This window comes from Perna viridis, chromosome 10, assembly GCF_037379345.1.
Source record: "Perna viridis isolate PV_CMFRI_1.1 ecotype Kerala chromosome 10, ASM3737934v1, whole genome shotgun sequence".
In the NCBI taxonomy this organism is placed as follows: domain Eukaryota; kingdom Metazoa; phylum Mollusca; class Bivalvia; order Mytilida; family Mytilidae; genus Perna; species Perna viridis.
In genome coordinates this window covers 14,547,443-14,568,254 of record NC_142454.1, presented here as the reverse complement: position 1 = coordinate 14,568,254, position 20,812 = coordinate 14,547,443, and positions in this window count along the sequence as shown.

The window sequence follows — 20,812 nt, the reverse complement described above, 5'->3', positions numbered from 1 at the left end:
ACGCTTACCCTACCTGTGCACATAGTCCATGCTCTCAGTTTTTAGTGGAGTCCGAGTTGCTCATTTGCTTTTGTTACTTTGTATGTATGATTTTAGTTACTTTGTGTTCTTTGTTGTGTATGTCTGTTTTCCATGTCTGGTTTTTTGTTCCTGGATTACATTCTTTTGATTACCACAATAACCTTGGTTCCCTTGATTACTCTATATACTTCTATTCTTATATGATAAAATTATCTGCATTTGTATCGCCCAACGGCAGATATATCGGGTAATACGTATATCATTTGACGTTTGTAGAATTTCCCTTTGAATTGAAATACCTGTATTTATACTCCTGTCATATTGATGTCAATTTTGAATGTTTTGATAAAAGTATAACAGCATCATATCTTGCCTCATACTGGAGACTTTCTGTCACCACGCCTGAGACAATAAGAAATTTTTGTCAAGAATAACATTTCTTCTGGATATGTGAAAGGTATATCTGAAGTACTCTGCATTTATAAAAAATATCACAGGATTTGTAGTGAATATTAAAAAGTTAAACCATGTAACATCTCAACATAGTCTAGGATAATATTATAAGTGCATTATTTATTCAAATGTCTAAAGTAGATAAATGCTCCAGGTCCCGATCATTTTGATAAAAGAGTTCCGTAATGGCTTAAGATTTGATAATAATGAATCTGATGTCATTTTACGCCAATGTGGCAACATCTCACCTTAGATGCATATAAAGGGCCATTTAAAGCCTGTCACACATGCACGCTGTCATACGGAAATACTATAAATAATAAAATATAAAATACTGGTGCATGTTCGGTAATGGGATGAGAAAACTATTAAACTGCCATCATTTATTATCTTTCTAGAGGCAATGTTTTTTTTTATTAATTTAAATGAAAATATTGAATGCGAGATAAATTTTAGTACATATTAATTTTCGCATGATTAAAGGAATATCATTATCAAAAAATAATTATTTTGTAAATTTTAGCGATTTACTGAATGTTCCAAGTGTAAAATATTTCGATAATTCACAATGTGAAATAAAATCGGTAATTTCAATCTCGGACTTTCTCCCGCAAAAGCGTTACAATATAAATATAAATCCGTCGTTAACAACATTTTAAATTTATGTTGCAAATAGCAATAAACGATAGAGGAAATCTATATAATAAATAGGATATTCAATTGGATATGGTGAATACCCAAAATGTAATCACTCGTGCCACAACGCATTAAGATTTAACTCGTGCGCGGAACAAGTTTCGCACACTCGTTAAATCTAGGTGTTCTTCGGCAGTCGTGGTCATATTTTGTGTATTTATTCTTTCTAATTCATTATCCTATAAATTATAAAAGAAATGTGTAATTTTGTCTGTAATATCGAAAATTTCTTCATTTTCTTTATAGTTAAAGGCGTATTATCTATAGCGTTTTGACATTTTTATTAGACCGTGCATTTTCAATGATACTTATTACATATATTTATTTGTTATAATGAAGATAGCCACACCTTTTCTGTGAACTCAGTAAAGAGGCTTCCCTGTGTAAACGGCTTTATTTCGGTTAATCCTTGTTTACCAATCTTAATTACACATTACTTTTGATACATACACGTTATTTGCCATTATTTGTTGACCATAGGTTTTGAATACAGTATTTATATGGAAATATGCTACTTGTTGTTCCTTGAAACACTGTGATACTACAAAATTACTTTGAGCATGATCATTAAGAGATTATCACTCGCTTCATATGCTGTAGTATATAATCCTCAAATTCAATTTTCTCCCTTTAGAATATATGACAGTAACCATATTCCATCATGCACATCCACGTATGATGTTTATCCTTCCTACAATATTTCATCTAAATCACTTGAGCTGTTAAGGAGAAGTTGCTCTGACGAGTTTCAACATGTAAAACACTTAAGTTGGATTGTCTTCCGTTCGAGACACCCGGCAGTAACTTTATTCCTTCATTGACACCTATATATAATGCAAAACTTCCCTATTTATTTCATCAAAATCCAATGAGCGGTTTAGGAGGAGTTGTGCTTACAAAAAATGTAGACAGATGGACAGACAGACTGACAGACAGGCATATAGAAAGACAGAAAATATGATTCAAATAGTCCCTCAAACTTTGTTTACAAGGGCTTTGATTATTAAAACAAATGTTGATTGCTCGACATACGGTTTTATAAAGCCATTATGAGAACCAAAATCTTTTGTGAGGTAGTATGTATCTTGCAGTTGACACATAGTATCAATAATACTTTATTTATTGGTGGGATATATGATAATAATGAATTTGTGATAGTTATTGCAAAGAAAGGGCTTTCTTGATTAAAAAGGAACTAGTTTGCATTCTTAACTGAATCAATCAGATTTCATACAACAACTATCGTTATAAGTAGGATTAGTAATATATGCCTGGCTCTACTTGTAATGTCATTTTCTTTTTCATTGATTAAAAAAGGGGACATTTTAATCGTAATTTCAAGCTTTTGAGAAATTCAGTAGCACTCCAGATAAGAATCATGCAAAATGTGATACATGGTTGGAAAGCCTACATATTTTTATTTTTGATATTTTGTTTCAAATGCTTCAGTAAACAAAATTTAGTATTAGTTTTTCGTATAACCCGTGTTCATAGGAGATAAAAATTGTATAAAATGCACTGTAAAATTCAAAATTAAGGGAGATAACTCTGTAAATGACACTCAAATACAATAGAATCTATTGGATATTTAATGTTGATTTTCTCTTAAGAGCATGTAGATGAATAATTACACATTTCATAATGAAGACCCATAAAACAACTTAATTTTAAAAATAAAAATAAGTAGCCTTTTTTTGGATGTATCACATTTTTCAGATGATTTTGCATGATTTTTACAAAGACAGCTACTTAACTAGATCATTAAAAGCCTTCCTATAAAACACAGAAATTAAACATATAAAAGTTACCATGGGATTAAGACAAAAATTTATTTTTAGAATCTTCACCATTTGTATTAATAATATTATCTGAATTTACCAATTCAACTTCCGTCTTCGTAAACAACGATGCATCGTCGTAACATTATCGTAAAGTATGTTTTGATCAATGAGGACGTCATGCAAACTAGCAATCCCAGAATGCTACTTCGATTTTTGAATCGGCCTATTGTCCTACTTTTTGTAAGGAAAGAAATTACAAAACAAAATAATCTCTTTCCTGTTACTATGATAATCGTAACATTACTGTTGTGTTTTTGTGTTTTGTATTGTATTGCAATTGGTATTATTGTATTTTCCAACTATTTTTCCTTTTTAAATGACAACATTTTACGAATTCATATTTGAAATGTGATTGTTATTGAGAAGTAATGAAATGACATTAAAATACCAATATATATATATATGGGAATATAACTATATGATACATGTTTATATATGACCTACAACTTAGAAGGCCATGTCATGACTAAGGAGTTTTTGCAACATTAAAACGTTTAACAGTAATTTAATTCTTCACGCATAAAAGGAGAATATAAAATGTATTGTCATACTTCATAGTAATTTGCTTCCTGAATACTTATATCATTCCATAGAAGGAAACATTTATCCGTGAGGTACATGTTAGAATATGGAAATTGCTGTCAATAGTGGAGTAATAAAATCGGAAGTGTAAAGGATGGGAGTTCCTTAAACAAAACAATTCCAGAAACACCAAGCAATACAGCAGGAGAAAGAAAAATGCATTTCATGAAAAGAAAAAAAGAACCATAAAAACAAACATACAAAAGATAAATCAATAAGAACACGACTGAAAGAAGGGATAAACCTCTGTGCCTTGGAAAGGAGAGCCGAGCTGCTTGTGAAGATCGAGTTCTGAATAGGACATCACGTATTGGTAATTCAGGTCATTATCACGAGCGTAGTACTAGGAAAATGACGACTTTCATAAATATATTCTTTATTGTACGCCCATTAGCAATGCAATGCTTGATGCAATTAGAAGTTGGTATAATGTTGGTACAATGCTATATTTTATTTTTTCCAACCATTCAACTGTCCGTTTTTGCTTCAAAATACGAAAAAAGATGATAGAAACTACTGAATTTCCATTAAATCGTTGGTTTATAAGTTCGTTTTAAAAAGACCAGTTCATGTATATTAAAAACATCTGCTTTTACTTCAGTTTAGAACTAACACGTATGATTCAATTTACCTTCGAGGTCATGTTTAAGGCTCCTTGAAAGCTGAAGTCATAGTAGAGGATTGATTAGAATCAAAGGTTTATATTGAAGTTTTACAAATGTTTTAATGTTAATCTTGTTCCCGATGCTTAAAACAAGACGAAAAAGATATGTATAGACAGTACAGTTATAACTATTAAAAAAAATAAATATCGAAGTACTCTTAATCATTTAGTTTGACGCCCCGTGCAGGTCCGGGTGTTAAAAGAATAGGCCTGCAGCAGCGCTAAGCTTGTCGTAAAAGGCGACTAAATAGTGCTCAGAAACCTAGCCGGGGGCTAGGCGCTCTGCCTACAGAGCAACTGGGATGTGTGCCCCAGGTGGTGGAATGGGGTACCCCTGGCGTGTTACATGCTGGGGTTGTCAGGCTATAATACGGAAAACCTGACCGCAAACCATAGTGGTGCACCGTGTTGGGAAAAATGCCACGTTCCTCGCACGTTAAAAAACCCTGCTGTGGTATTCGATAGGAGTAGGAACCTTTGCGCTCCGCCAGAGGAGTCTAAATTGCCCGACCTTACCCATCCCCCTTTTTCCAGTGGCAATAAAAAATTGTCGACCCTATTATCCTTGTGACCCATCCTCTTTTTTCATTTCATGTTCATTTTATCATCCATTTCATGTTCATTGTCTGAATATAGCTGAAATATTGCTGCTCGGACGTTAAACCCCAACAAACAAACAAAAACAATTTAGTTTGACCGCTAGATCACCATAATGTCAAATCGATGGTGCTTCAGCTTCCTTTTTACTTGCAGAGTGAGACAAAGTAATGGCGATATATAAAACAAGAGAAAATCCATGAACAACACACCGTCGGAACAACAAATTTTAGCATTGCGCATTCGGTACAACGGAACAAAAACGTACTCTAAGAGATTAAAATCATTTAGCGTCAGTCTCTTTAAGGATCAGACAGTGGGTGAAAAAATCCACAATTTTGAAATAGTCAAATTAAATGAAGTATAAGGGACAAGTTTTCATATCACTTCGGTTTATTGAGTTATAATATTCATTAATATACACTGAAATGGATATTTCAAGGGCAGATAACCTTGTCCAAAACCGTATTTGACTAAATTCATATCAAAATATTTCTGTGCAAATCCAGTGTTTCAGAGATCAAATAAAGGTCTTTTCAAAGAACATCCTTGGGAGAAATCAAATTGTCAGATTGATATTTTTTTTTACATGCATATATCTTATTTTTCCAATTTCGTTAGATTCTTACAGAAACTTACACTTAACCCAAACATTTGGGTTGGACTAATATGCTCCAAGAGGTTGAGTGGTTTTGTGCGCCTCGACTTTTCAGAAAATTCAATTGATTTCATTGGATCAATACTTTTATTCTAAATTACGTATTAGTGTTATTTACAGTAAAAAATGTATTTTTGAACGATAAGTGGAACTTTTCCACCAAAAAATAAATAAACTAAATAAATCACTTCTGATAAATTTAACATTATTTCAGATAAGATTCTCATACATGAAAACTCGGGTTCTGCAATATTCCTATTTGTATTTGTTATAAAAAATAATTTGATAATGAACTGATTGTTCTCCTTGTCCCTGAAAAATAATATACATAAGCGATTAAATTAAGTTAAATTCAAAATTACCATAAATGTTAACAAGCTGAATGCACTATATGGTAAGTGTCATTGCTATCATTAAGTGGATAATTAAATGCTGATGCAAATGAGGCAACTCTCCAACTTTTCTCACGCTTTTCTGAACCTTTCTGACAGGAATAAATGCAACTTAAAAATTACTATTATTTAAATGAGGAAATAGATCCTACAGTGTATTTACAAACAAACAGTAAAACTAAAGACACTAGGACACACGATATGGGCGATAATACAAGTTTCCGTTATAAATGTTAATGTTGACAATACTGGGTGTGAGCTTGCATCATTTTACAACTTTGTCTTCATTTCTGTTACTCTCATAAAAATGATTAATGCTTAAGATACCCACAACACTAAGTTCATTTTATTCACTGTTTTTGTTTTAAAAATAAATTCTTGATTTCTTTTAGGAACACAACTTTTGTCCAACAGACAAAAGATATAACTTCTGTATTCAATGGTACTTATTTGCTCCCACTTTTTAGAGGAGGTCGAGTTTATTGCTCATTTAATTTTGTTACTTTGTATGTATTATTTTAGTTACTGTATGTTCTTTGTTGTGTTTGTCTGTTTTCCATGTCTGGTCTTTGTCCCTGGATTGCATTCTTTTTATTTCCGCTAGAATCTTGGTATCCTTAATTACTCTTAAATAAGGGTAACAACCAAAATTAGCGAACACCAATCACATCCATAATCAGTGAAACATTGCAGAAATATTCAATCAATAAATTAGCTTTCTTTGGTTGCTGTACATAAATATCGTAGTAGAACATTGTGTGATAAACACTTGGAATGACGCAACACATTCTGCCAAATCATTTAAATAATAAAGCATGCTTATTTTACAGCAATTTTTTTGACGTTTGACTATCATACTGTACTGATTTAGTTGAACTGACTCGTTAAATTGGTATAAAAAAGACTCTTTTATCACATTTATTTGACTTCAATTTAAACAAAATCTTGCCAAAAAAGTGGACGCTTTACTACGAAGTATTTGGGAAACTTCAATATTGCAATAATGCAAACTCACTATTTTCAATGGTTTAAGAGAAATCAAGGGAACCAAGGTTATCGAGGTAATCAAAAGAATGCAATCCAGGGACAAAGACCAGACATGGAAAACAGACATACACAACAAAGAACACAAAGTAACTAAAATCATACATACAAAGTAACAAAAGCAAATGAGCAACTCGGACTCCACTAAAAACTGGGAGCATGGACCAGGTGCACCGGTAGGGTAAACGTCCTCTGTTTTTCTAGAAACACCCGCCGAGTTGCTCATAAAAGGTCAAGTCCGAGGTAGACAAACGAGGAAAGGAACGACCCGTTGAATAAATCAGTTTTCATGGTGCAGATGGATACACTATAACGATCCACGAGTTCATGATGACGACCATAAACATCTGTAGTGATGACTTGTAGCAACATAACTCTATTCCAGAAGCCTATTTGTTAGAGTTCTAGCGCGATACAAAAAGTCTGCGTAGTTTCGGCAAGCTCTGGCATAACGTATGAGTTGTGATATGAACACTCCATGCGCAGGTGCTGAAGAGATGTTGCCACAGATGAAAGGAAAGTTGACAATCCTGAATGAAAAGTCATCACGTTTGTCGTAAAGTTTGGTCAATAGTTTTCTTTTAACATCGATATCTAAGTGTAGGTCAAGATATGAGGCTGACTTCACAGTGTCTGTAGTATCCTTTATCTCAAGTTCTTTTGGGTAGATGCGATGTATTAAATAACCGAAATTAGGATTGTTTAAAGATAATACGTCATCTATATAGCAGAAACTGAGATTGAAGGATCTAGCCAAACGATATTCTTTCTTTCGGATCAGTTCAGCTATAAAGTCAGCCTCAAAATGGGAGGAAAAGAAATTGTTTTTCTAATGTTACCCGTGGGAGAGAAACGAAGAATTTCAATCTTATATTGGTTGATATTGTTTAGAGATTTGTTTGAGGATGTTGGTGATACAAGTGTAAACTTGTCTTTTTTGTTTTTTTTTCACTTTTAAAGATTATAATTTTAGGCAAGGAAAATACTTGCTTGGGGATTTTATCTTTAACATATGCATGGTTATAAGTATGTGAATTTGCATTAACGTTCAATATAACAAAGGTTTTTTAATTACTATTAGTGTTTTACAATAGAACTATTTAAGATTTTTTTAGGGAACTAGTATAAAGTCGACCAGACATGAGCTCAAAGTGAAAAATTCAAAAATCAAGAATACCGCTAAACAAGTCATCATTGAGAGCGAAGCTGGGTGAAAAAGTAAAGCATAGCAAATATAAAGTATGGTCTTAGGTAGGTTAGATAGAAAATAGTATCAATACAATAGTTGCATTAGCTGTCAAATTTGTTCAGTTTTGATTCTACTCAATTTTGCTGATTCAATGAAATAAGTTTGTAGTAATGCAATAGAAGCAAATCAATGTCGATAGTACCTACAGAATATTGTGAAAATAACGTTTCTTTAACCAGAGAAGATCGATAGCTCTGATCTAATTATTTTTCGCCATTACTTATGAAGATTGCCGACAGGACATACTTTAACCTTGGTAAAAAAAATAACAATCAAGGATACACAGGTAAGCACGTGTTTTGTTTTCATTTCATTTCATCTATTTCTTGATTAGTTTTCAAATGAATAATGACCATATTTGAGCCACATTATATCACAAAACGTACATTTCGTTATTTTCGAACTTTTTTCTTATACGGCTTGAGTCCGTCGGTCTTCCTTGCCGTTGAATAACCACTTTCGCTTTGCAATCAGATTTGTTACTAAAGAAGCAACCTTTACAGCACATGTGCGGATTAAGGTCACCAGGAGTCACATGCATACGAAGTTATCTAGGTCGATTTTTTTGTCTTGCAAGACAATCAATATATGGACCCCTATTTCATGTACTTAATGCATTTTATGTGTAGATATCAAATGAAATTATACAGGAAAAGTAAAAATTAGTAGAAATAATTCAAAGTTAAGGTATATTTCAACTGAAAAAAAAAATTACGAATTTGACAGTTAATGCAGCTTTAAACGTATTTGTATAGCAATTAAATACGTAGGTTAAACATTATAGTGAATATGACACTGGTAGTGTTAGATTCATTTTAGGATTATAAAGGATAGTTAGTTTCATTTCAGTTTCTTTGTATGTATAGTTTTGGTTGTTTTGTGTTATTTGTTTTCAGTGTCAATTTTTCATGTCTAGTTTTTGTCTTCGTTTTTTTTACTTTAATTTCTCGCTTAGATCTTGGTCCACTTGATTACCCATTATTATTTCATTTCATAATACAAAACTACCTACCATATATATATATATATATATATATATAGATGTGAGTAGAAGATGATCGACGGCTTGTACTAATTAATAGTTTATATTGCATTAAGTCTTGGATACTTTTTATCTAAATGAAAAAAAAGGCTTAGAGCTTACACAGTAAAAATCGTAAAAGGCGCATAATAATAGTTTTCCTGTTTTTACATTTTTTGCTATACCATGCAAAAAATGATTTAGGAAACATGTTTTTACCCATAACTGTAATCACCAAATTGTATAAAGCATCCGTTAGCTGTTAGGTGATACATACTCACGCACCTGAGAATGTCACACGAAACCATCAAACTTTTCTTCATATGATAATGAGAAATATGAGCAGATATTTTGACATTTTATAACGTTTTCCAGCTAGAAATTTACGTTTCATCACGAAAATATTTCTTGATATTGAAATAGGATACTTATTGCCATTTTTGCTTTCTTTTTTCTATTTATTTCTATTATGAAGGCGCTTAACAATATATAGAGAAAACAGTTACTGTTGTCAGATTGTCCGGAGATACTTCCCTCTTCAGGAAAGTTAGACATTTGAACTTGATTCCATTTGTTTGTCCAATAATGATAAATGATCTTATACAAAAACAGAAATAATTTATAGTTAATATTAATAAAGATAAAAGTTTCAACTTACGAATCAAGCTTACATAATTTTATTTTGACATTTACCTTAAAACTTATTTTAAAGAGGAAACATATAAAAAATTTACATGAAAAATATAAGAAATTAATCAGTGATAAACTATTCGAATAACGATAATCGCAAAGTGCAATTTCTTTTTAATGCTATAAGCATTCCTCGAACAGCGCAGACAAATCTACTATAGGAATGTTACTAGAAGTGCAGAATGTTTGGTCAACCAAAACAAACGGATTGTTAACAAATTATGCAGAGGTTACTGCAATGGCTAATATTTCTGTTGATATATCTTTAAGCATTTTATCATTTATTTAATGAAAGCAAATCGCTAAAAATAAAATTCATTTATTGATGGTGCTTGCAGCATTTTTAGATGTTTTACAGTAAAAACGTACTGTCAAACAGAGGGGCCCCGTGCAGGTCCGGGTGTTAAAAGAATAGGCCTGCAGCAGCGCTAAGCTTGTCGTATAAGGCGACTAAATAGTGCTCAGAAACCTAGCCGGGGGCTAGGCGCTCTGCCCACAGAGCAACTGGGATGTGTGCCCCAGGTGGTGGAATGGGGTACCCCTGGCGTGTTACATGCTGGGGTTGTCAGGCTATAATACGGAAAACCTGACCGCAAACCATAGTGATGCACCGTGTTGGGAAAGATGCCACCTTCCTCGCACGTTAAAGAACCCTGCTGTGGTATTCGATAGGAGTAGGAACCTTTGCGCTCCGCCAGAGGAGTCTAAATTGCCCGACCTTACCCACCCCCCTTTTTCCAGTGGCAATCAAAATTTGTCGACCCTATTATCCTTGTGACCCATCTTTTTTTTTCCATTTCATATTCATTTTATCATCCATTTCATGTTCATTGTCTGAATATAGCTGAAATATTGCTGCTCGGACGTTAAACCCCAACAAACAAACAAACAAACAATCAAACAGAGGGAAAACATTTTACAGCCGGACACATCAGATAGACAGAAAACAACTAATATAGAAACTAAAAATATACACTGTAAGGAACAGTGCTGACTTAAGGTAAACTCAAGTGCTCCGACATGGTAAACAATTACTGCAAAATATTCGTAATATTTTTGTTGATCGTTATAGTGTATTCATCCTGAACATTAAGTTTTGTGTACAAATGATGACCTTCTAAATGTAGCTCATAATAGTAGTTACATCTTTTAAACAATGTCAATATTAGTAATAAAATTAATAGATAAGGCAAATGTTAATATATATAATTAACACCTGGTTTATCATTTTCTATTGCTCAGTTATTGTTTTTTGTGCGTGCTATTTTGAATCATTTCACGTTCATTATAATGTATGTCTTTTCCCTGTCTGGTCTTTTTCCTTGGACTCAAAGTTTGATTCTTTCTATCTAATCTAGGGTAATTGTTTATATTGACCTTTACTACTCATCCTTCTCTATATATTTTTATATTTGGAAGCATCTTTTTACCCAAAATGTACAAATAAGTACCTGTTACTATTTATGACATCATGTGCCTGATGTGATCGCGTCTAACTATTTGTGTGATAACTATTTTTTGTCAGTTTTCTTTCAAGCAGTAGTACAATATTAATCGCAAACAACTGAAATTAATTTCTCTCTATTTGCTTTTTCTTCTTTTTAACTTCAAAGCATATCATTTCAGATGCGTAATCAACAACACCATATTCAATAAGGATAGTACCTTGTTCTGATACTATATGTTTGTATCGACTAATTAAGACATCATTAAAAATCGACCATAAAAACTATCACTATAGATGTATAGGAACAATTCTGGTAGTTGTAAGAATGCCGTACATGGTCGCGTGCTATATCGATATCACTGATGACCACAGATAGTCACGTGTCACCAAGGTTACCATCTATACATTCCTCAAGTAATCTATCGATACATCTTATTAATTTTACCTGTTATTCTTTTGATATTTGATCAAAATACATCATATTTCATTTCAAGATTTTCTTTTGATAAAACTGTTTTTGAATATGAACAAAAGCTTGAATGCTTTCTACTAATTTGCTTTTAAAAAAATATTTGAGACAAAAAGCTACGTAAAAACCATAACAACAAAATGTGTAACGGAAAACTTTACCATTGTTTAAAATTATTTAAAGAAGTGAATTGATACAATTTGAGATACATTGTGTTTAACAAGTCTTTACAAATTGTTTGTTATAATCAAGTTGAAAGATTCAATATTTTATTTTTTTTAAAACAAACTTCCGTAAAATTCTTTTGAATAGGCAGGGTACGTTTTGTTTTCAAATAATAGCTACAAAACCTTTGTAAGCATACCTAAAGTCAGTTGCATTTCTTCGTCGTAAAAGGTAATGTATTAGTTACATTTGGCGTCTGTTACAGAAAAAAAAAGTCATATGCTTACTAGCCAGTGTTTTAATTTCAAAATAACGATCTACGTAACAAGAACTATTAATTTACAAATTATTGTTAATCATTTTAATGCACGATAAGTATGATTTGGCGACTCCTAAAATAACTTGTATCATCTGTATCGAATGCTGTGAACGATTTAGAAATTTTGAAATTAAGTCGTTTCTCTGATACAATTACGCAAAATGTAGTGATCGTAAATCTATTTTATTTTCGTGAAACTCTCGTCAAAACAACGGAAACATAAATTCATTACATTGTATTTAACTTTTAACAACAACAAAAACTTTTAACAACAACAAAAATTCCATAAAATCGATTGATTGATATTCAACTATCAAACTGTATAAAAATAGATTATTTACCATTCAAGAAAAGAAAATTGGTAATACTTACTCGCTATAAAAATTGTGAATATCAAAGAAGGGACAACCATGGGCAAACCAAATTCGATGACAAGGAAAAACATCAAGACAGTCAGGGAATAAAATATACACAGAGACGAACAATACATAATCTACCAAAACACGGAATATGCAACAGCTTCATCGTATAAAAATATTGGACTTTACATCCCTACCGGTGCTCCCGGCCCATGCTCCGTTTTCAGTTAATTCCGAGATGCTCATTTCCTTTTTTTTCTTGAACGTGTTATTTGAATTATTTTATGATCTTTGTTGTATGTGTCTGTTTTCCTTGTGTAGTCTGCATTCTTTTGATTTTCGCTAAAATATTGGTTTCCTTGACTGTTTTTATTATTTGATCTTTAACATTGTTGAAACACTGTTGTTAATTATTCCTTTTCTGTTCTATGCACAAATAAGCACATCGGTGTTTAGTCTAGTGTCATTTATATCTTCGTTAAATATTTTATTTACATTTTATTTATATTGTTTCAGAAAATTAGACGTTATACATTTCTATAGAAAACATCGTTAAAACAGCGGGTCTGTAAAACATATATAGATCTACCGCAAATTTTATTTGATGTTTAAGACCCATATTTGAAAATGAGACGGTTTTAATGTCAATATTGTATTTTAATCTTCTTAAATTCACTTCGTCATGATATGGTACAAACTACATAAAGGTCAAGAAGATGGATATACTTTTAAGGATCACTAAGGGCTTCCGAATCCGGCGTCATCTGTGCCTTCAAACTAACTTGAAAACTAAATATATTGGATTCCGCACATGGTCATAGCAACGGCGACTTTGAATCTACCCGAATCACAGAAATTTTTACTCGCCATGTCATTTTTACCTTTAAAACTAAGTTTCAACTAAATCTTTTTTTTATTTTTGTCAGAAAAGTCGGTTTCCATGGCATTTGGCAACATATCCTTAGATACGCTTAGACACCACCTCATTTTCGGTAGCCCAAATGAAATCAATGAAAGCAAATATGTACAAAAGGATAATGATAAAACTATGCAGTAAGACCTTTCTCATCCCAACCTCTTTTGTATCTTAAGATATGTTCGGTTATGAGACGCATTCAGTTTACTGATTGTGCTCCATTATTTACTGATTTATTCCTTCACTCTTATGAAGCTGACTTTATAACTGATCTGATCCGAAAGAAAGAATATCGTTTAGCTAGATCCTTTAATCTCAGTATTTGCTACAAAGATGATGTATTGTCTTTACAAAATCCTCGGGGATTTGATACATCGTATCTACCCCAAAGAACTTGAGATAAAGGATACTACAGACACTGTGAGGTTAGCCTCATATCTTGACCTACACTTAGAAATCGATGGAAAACTATTGACCAAACTTTACGACAAACGTGATGACTTTTCATTCAGTATTGTCAACTTTCCTATCATCTGTGGCAACATTACTTCAGCACCTGCGTGTGGAGTTTTCATATCACAACTCATACGTTATGTCGTAACTACGCAGACTTTTTGTATCGCTCTAGACTTCTCAAAATTAGGCTTCTGGAACAGGGTTATGTGATGCTACAAGGTTGAAGTCATCACTACAGAAGTTTTATGGTCGTCATCATGAACTCTTGGATCGTTATAGTGTATCCATTTGCACTATTAAAACTGATTTGTTCAACACGTCATGGTTTTCCTTTCCTCTTTCGTCTACCCCGGACTTGACTTTTTATGGGTGTTTCTATGAAAGCAGAGGACGCTTATCCTACCGGTGCATCTGGTCCATGCTTCCAGTTTTTAGTGTAGTCTGAGTTACCCATTTAATTTTGATACTTTGTATGTATCATTTTAGTTACTTTATGTTATTTGTTGTGTTGTCTGTTTTCAATGTTTGGTCTTTGTCCCCGGAATACATTCTTTTGATTTCCACCAGAATCTTGGTTCCCTTGATTGCTCTTTAAAATCCAGTTTGATTGATATGAAGGGACTTTAGGGTGTGTCTGGTTTAGACTTTGTTCATATTATTCAGGGTTCGGTTTATAATGGTCTAGCTGTATAGTCTTTTAAGGTATTATAATATTTCTAGTGGATCAATTTATCTAGTTTTTTTTTCTGGAAAACGACATTGAATGAACATATTTTGGAATTTTAATGTAAAAAACATATGTCACCGAGCCTTGATAACTGAGTCTTATTTTTTTAAAAAGAAAATTGGGTGTCAACGATTTTTTTCTTGTTATATTAAAAATTCTAAAATTCACATCTTTTTGTGTCAATAATTCTTTTAAAATAATTCAAATAGCAGTTTTACATCATTTTTAACATAACTATATATATGTCTGTATGATTTTGTAAGATGACAAAAAAAAAAAAAAGAATGTTTAGTGTAACAGGCATTATCTACCTTAAGTAGAGAATACTCTATGAATAAAGAACTGTTTGTACTGTTTTGTGACATATTTTGTTAAAAGTATAATAAGGACGAAAGGTTTTAACGTACATAAACTTATTTTTATACCTTTTATATATCAAAGCTATGTCAGATATAAATGATGAAGGCAGCAATAAAAAAATAATTTATAAAGTAACTTTTATAAACCTTTCTATCAGACATTTCCTTTCTTCAATAAAACATGAAACGTTCTTAAATGTTATTATCATACTGTTTAAGAAACATCATTTTGTTAATTCCCGTTATGAGTATAGCCGGTTTTAATGTCTGTTTCTAAAGTAAAGCAGACACTTAAATCATAATAATGATGTGAAGATTGCAAGAATATACATAACAAATTACCTTCCATCCAGGAAGCCATGAAGGTCAATGGACCTATTACGTTAAAAAATATTGCTAGAGAGACACATTTTTAGAAAAATCAAGGCTCTGAGAATATTTCATCGCATTTGTTCATTGTTATTAAATTATAAATAAACTTAAATATGACCATATATTTAGATTATAATATACTTTTTTGTATACACATTATTAGTGTTTGATTGATCCCTACATTGTTTAGCCTATTTCACACATCCTTTATCGCATGTACACCTATTCGGAACACATTTGAAGTATAGCTTAAATATAAGTTATGATGAACTTTACATGTCAAAATCTGTATCACATGATGTATCAACCTTCGTGCAGTATGTTTAATGTCAATTTCAAATGGAATTTACAAGGAACATGATTTGAATCTGGTGTGCGACCGATTTTGTGAATTTATAGAGCCGCCATATACATGCATATAAAAATGTAACAATTCAATTGCACTAAAACTCATCTGTTTATACAATAATGTTTAAAAACATTCTAAGTCCAACTAAATTCCATTGAAAGAGTAATCAAATGAATCAAGATTCTAGCGGAAATCATAAGAAAACAATCCAGGGATAAAGAGTAAATGAGCAACTCGTACTACTCTTAAAATTGGGAGTATGGACCAGGTGCACCGATAGGGTAAGCGTTCTCTGTCTTTTTTGGATATTAATTAATCAAAAGAATGCAATCAAGGAACAAAGACCAGTCATGGAAAACCGACAAACACAACAAAGAACATAAAGTAACTAAAATAATACATACAAAGTAACAAAAGTAAATGAGCAAATCGGACTCCACTAAAAACTGGGAGCATGGACCAGGTGCAACGGTACGGTCAGGCATTTTAAAATGAAAGTTGGGTAAACTTATTTCACGGTAATTTTTCTTGTTTTATGTGACAAAATCTTTCATTAATTTAACTGTAATAAATATTATGCCGTGAAAAATGAAAACTTTTTTTGAGCCCGAACGATCACATAATTTTGACGTTCAAAGTCAAAAACACATTGAATCCACAACAACGGGCTTCATTTGAGATTAATTCAAACTTCGTTTAGACTATAATATACCGTACAAATCATATGTGTCTCAGTCAACTACTTTCGGCAAGTATAACTAACAGTAAAAAAGTGGAAAAAAATGATAAACAAAGAAAGGAAACTATGTTTAAGAAACTTTACGCTTGCACATATGCCTCAAATTTACTACAGTTTCTTATTATCTTGGTTCCCTTGATTAAACTTTCTGTCTTTGATATAAACTTAATTTTTGAGCTAGTAAGACCACAGACTTTCATAGTCAAATTTATGCGTTCAAATATTTCAGGTCGCACAGATTAAATGGATCTGATTTAGTAATATAAAAAGCAATAAATCAGAAAAATGATATTCATTGGTTAAAAGTGAAATGTGAATACACATAATAATTTCTACCTGTACAGTTAATTTGTATTATTTTACGGTATGTTTGCCTTTTTGTTTTGGCGTGTCAAAACCTTTCTTTTTTTTAACTGTAATAAAATCTTATGCCGTGAAAAAATGAAAATGTGACCTTAAATTCCAAACTTTTATTGTGTATATCTGTAACATAAAATGAAACAGTAGTGGACCTTGTCAAATTGACGATCCGTATTAAAATATATGGTAGGGAAACTGCCGATATGAATTTTAGAATAATGTTTTTTTATAAATCTATAAAGCACGTAGACTTAAGCCGTTTATAAGAGAATCCTGTAAAAAAGGATTCGTTAGTAGGATCACACATGAATTATTGATGTAAACAAAAATTCTATTCTTAGTGTATACAAACAACGAAACATTATACAATACTGCAAAAGTGTAATGTAAAATTCAAATGATAAATAAATTTCTCGTCCTTTATTCAAAGTGGAGTAACTCAATGAGGGTAATTATTTAAAAGTCAAATTTTAAAGATGTAGGTCTTCAGATAAAAGTCTATTGATAAAAAGGTCGTATTTTATTTAACGCGTAATATCATACGTTTTAAGATTTTTGTTTGTTATTTTCTTAAATGTAACTGCCAGTCCATATAACGTCATGAGGACCGGTAGAAAATTATATGGACCGCCACACTTTAAAGTAAAAACGGCATTATTTTGGAAGTTGTGTACATTTTTCTCTTTAGCACGAATGATCCAGAGCAAACTAAATTTAAAAGTTTGATATACCAAATAGTTCATGACACTTCGGGTCTAATTGCAATATATGGAGCGGTTGGTTGCTCTCCCCCTAAAAAAAATCGGTCCAGATGTTGCGATTTGACCCTCAGCATCATAAGCTATTTGCTAAATATAGTAAAGGTGTAGGGCATTAGGCTATGAATATTGCCTAAAATATCAACCTTCTTGTATTTTCAGTTGTCATAGGCCAAAGACATTCTTTATCGCCCCGTCTCCTTTCTCAAACGTTAGGTCCTATCTATATGGTATTGTTGAAAATATATGAAAATATATGTCATTACTCGTTGTGATTTAACCATTTTGTACGTTAAATTTTCGTATTTATACATTTGAAATAAACAGCAAATGCTTCAAAGGGAGAGAAGAACATTTATTGACATTGCTTATGTATTTATTATAATATTTGAATTAAATAAAGCATGTTGATGTTTTACTTTTATGTTATTCAGGTTTGAAGACTTATTAAACCGTTTTCTTTGATTCCTTTGGATATTTGATCGCTTGACCATCGGCATCTGTCATGCGAGAAATGCTAATAATCGTCTGCCCATAAAGTAACCAGTTGTTACGGGCGGATAACGTACGTAACGTCCCAACGTTGGATTTGGAAAATTCGATTTCATTGACAATGCGACACAATTAGACAACATTCACATTGGCAAATTTCTGACATCACCTTTTCGTACCAAATCTTTCATGGTGTGTTGAAAGGTCTTGTTATGAGTAAAAGTTGAATATCGTGAAATATGAACTCAAGTCAATTTATTTCAACATCAAAATAAACGAGTTTTGGCGAGTTGACAAATAAAGCGAGTTGCTGTTTTGCGATATTCTTCTTTCACGCGTTATGAATTTTTTTCTCCGTGATTCGTTTAGATTATTTTGGCGCGCTTGATAGTCAGAATCTGCCATGGCGGCTTTCGACCAATAATGATATACAAATACACAACAACCAATGACAGCTGTTCGAGATATAGATGAAACGACAGAATCACATAGAATTACAATGACTTATCCGTTCGATAAGTAGAAAAAATGACCAAATCATATAGAATTACAATAATTCATCAATCCGATAAGTTTATAAAACGGCCAAATCATACAGAATTACAATAATTTATCAGTCCGAGAAGTTTATAAAACGGCCAAATCATAATAAATTAGAATTATTTAGCTATACGAGAAGTAGATAAAAAGATCAAATCATATAGAATCATAATTATTTAGCAGTACGAAAAGTAGATAAAACGTTCAAATTATTTAGAATCATAATTATTTAGCAGTACGAGTAGATAAAACGCCCGAATCATTTAGAACCATAACTATTTAGCTGTACGAGAAGTAGATAAAACGCCCAAATCACATAGAATCATGATTATTTAGCTGTACGAGAAGTAGATAAAACGCCCAAATCATTTAGAATCATAATTATTTAGCTGTACGAGAAGTAGATAAAACATTCAAATCACATAGAATCATAATTATTTAATGTACGAGAAGTAGATAAAACGTTCAAATCATATAGAATCAATATTACATAGCTGTCCGGGAAGTAGATAAAACTATCAAATCATTGAGAATCAATATTACATACTGTCCGAGAAGTAGATAAAACAATCAAATCATTGAGAATCAATATTACATACTGTCCGAGAAGTAGATAAAACGAACAAATCATTGAGAATCAATATTACTACGCAGTCCGAAAAATCGATAAAACAACCAAACCATAGAGATTCATTTTTACATACTGGCACATGTCTTATTTCAGATATTTTTGTAACATCAACTTTTATGTATTTTATCTGTTCACTAGCGCCTTCAAACTAGATTACTATAAGAAAAAGAAAGACAACTTCAATTTGTTTTAAAACTAACTGAATATATGTAAGGTCAAAGTCGTCAATAGTAAAACTATGATTGTCAATGACACATTTATATTCACAATTATGTTGAAAAAAAAATACTCCACAATGTGAGAAAGTTACAAGGAAGAATTTATAAATGAAATGTAAAGAAAACATTAAGGAAACCATTCTGAGAACTTGTTCGAGAAGTAAATAAAACGATCAAATCATTGAGAATCAATATTACATAGCTGTCCGAGAAGTAGATAAAACGAACAAATCATTGAGAATCAATATTACATAGCTGTCCGAGAAGTAGATAAAACGATCAAATCATTGAGAATCAATATTACATAGCTGTCCGAGAAGTAGATAAAACGAACAAATCAATATTACATAGCTGTCCGAGAAGTAGATAAAACGATCAAATCATTGAGAATCAATATTACATAGCTGTTCGAGAAGTAGATAAAACGAACAAATCATTGAGAATCAATATTACATAGCTGTCCGAGAAGTAGATAAAACGAACAAATCAATATTACATAGCTGTCCGAGAAGTAGATAAAACGAACAAATCATTGAGAATCAATATTACATAGCTGTCCGAGAAGAAGATAAAACGAACAAATCATTGAAAATCAATATTACATAGCTGTCCGTGAAGTAGATAAAACGATCAAATTATTTATTACAATTATTTAGCTGTTCAATTTTACTTCCAAGATTTGTATTTCTTTACTTTCTTAGATGCTATTTCTGCTGGTCAATATATCGTTGTATGAAGTGCTTTAAAATATATTGATGACTTCGCTTTCAGATTAAAAACAATCGTCATGATTAAAAAAAAATATGTATGATTTTCTCTTTTCTTCAAAACAAACACTCAAGAGTCGACTACATTTGTAAAGTATAATAAAACAAATAGATCAAATTACGTGTCAAATTACAGTGCATTGATGCAGCCAATTATCAATCCTGATAAATTTTGGACTACCAACCTGTCCTAATATTGCCATATATGACCATCCACAGCATCATAGACTATTTGCTATTACCTTACTTTTATATCATTATTTACTTTAACTCTCTAATAATGGCACAAAAAAGTTTTTTTTGGTTTTTTAGAGATGTAAATATGTATACAGTGTTATAGGTGCTTTGTTCGAATAAGATTTACTATATATGCACACACGTCAGTAGAAATAAAACTCTATCAACAGACAGGTCAAACAAATATTCCTTAAAAAAAGTCAAGCTCCACGCAGCGGTATCGT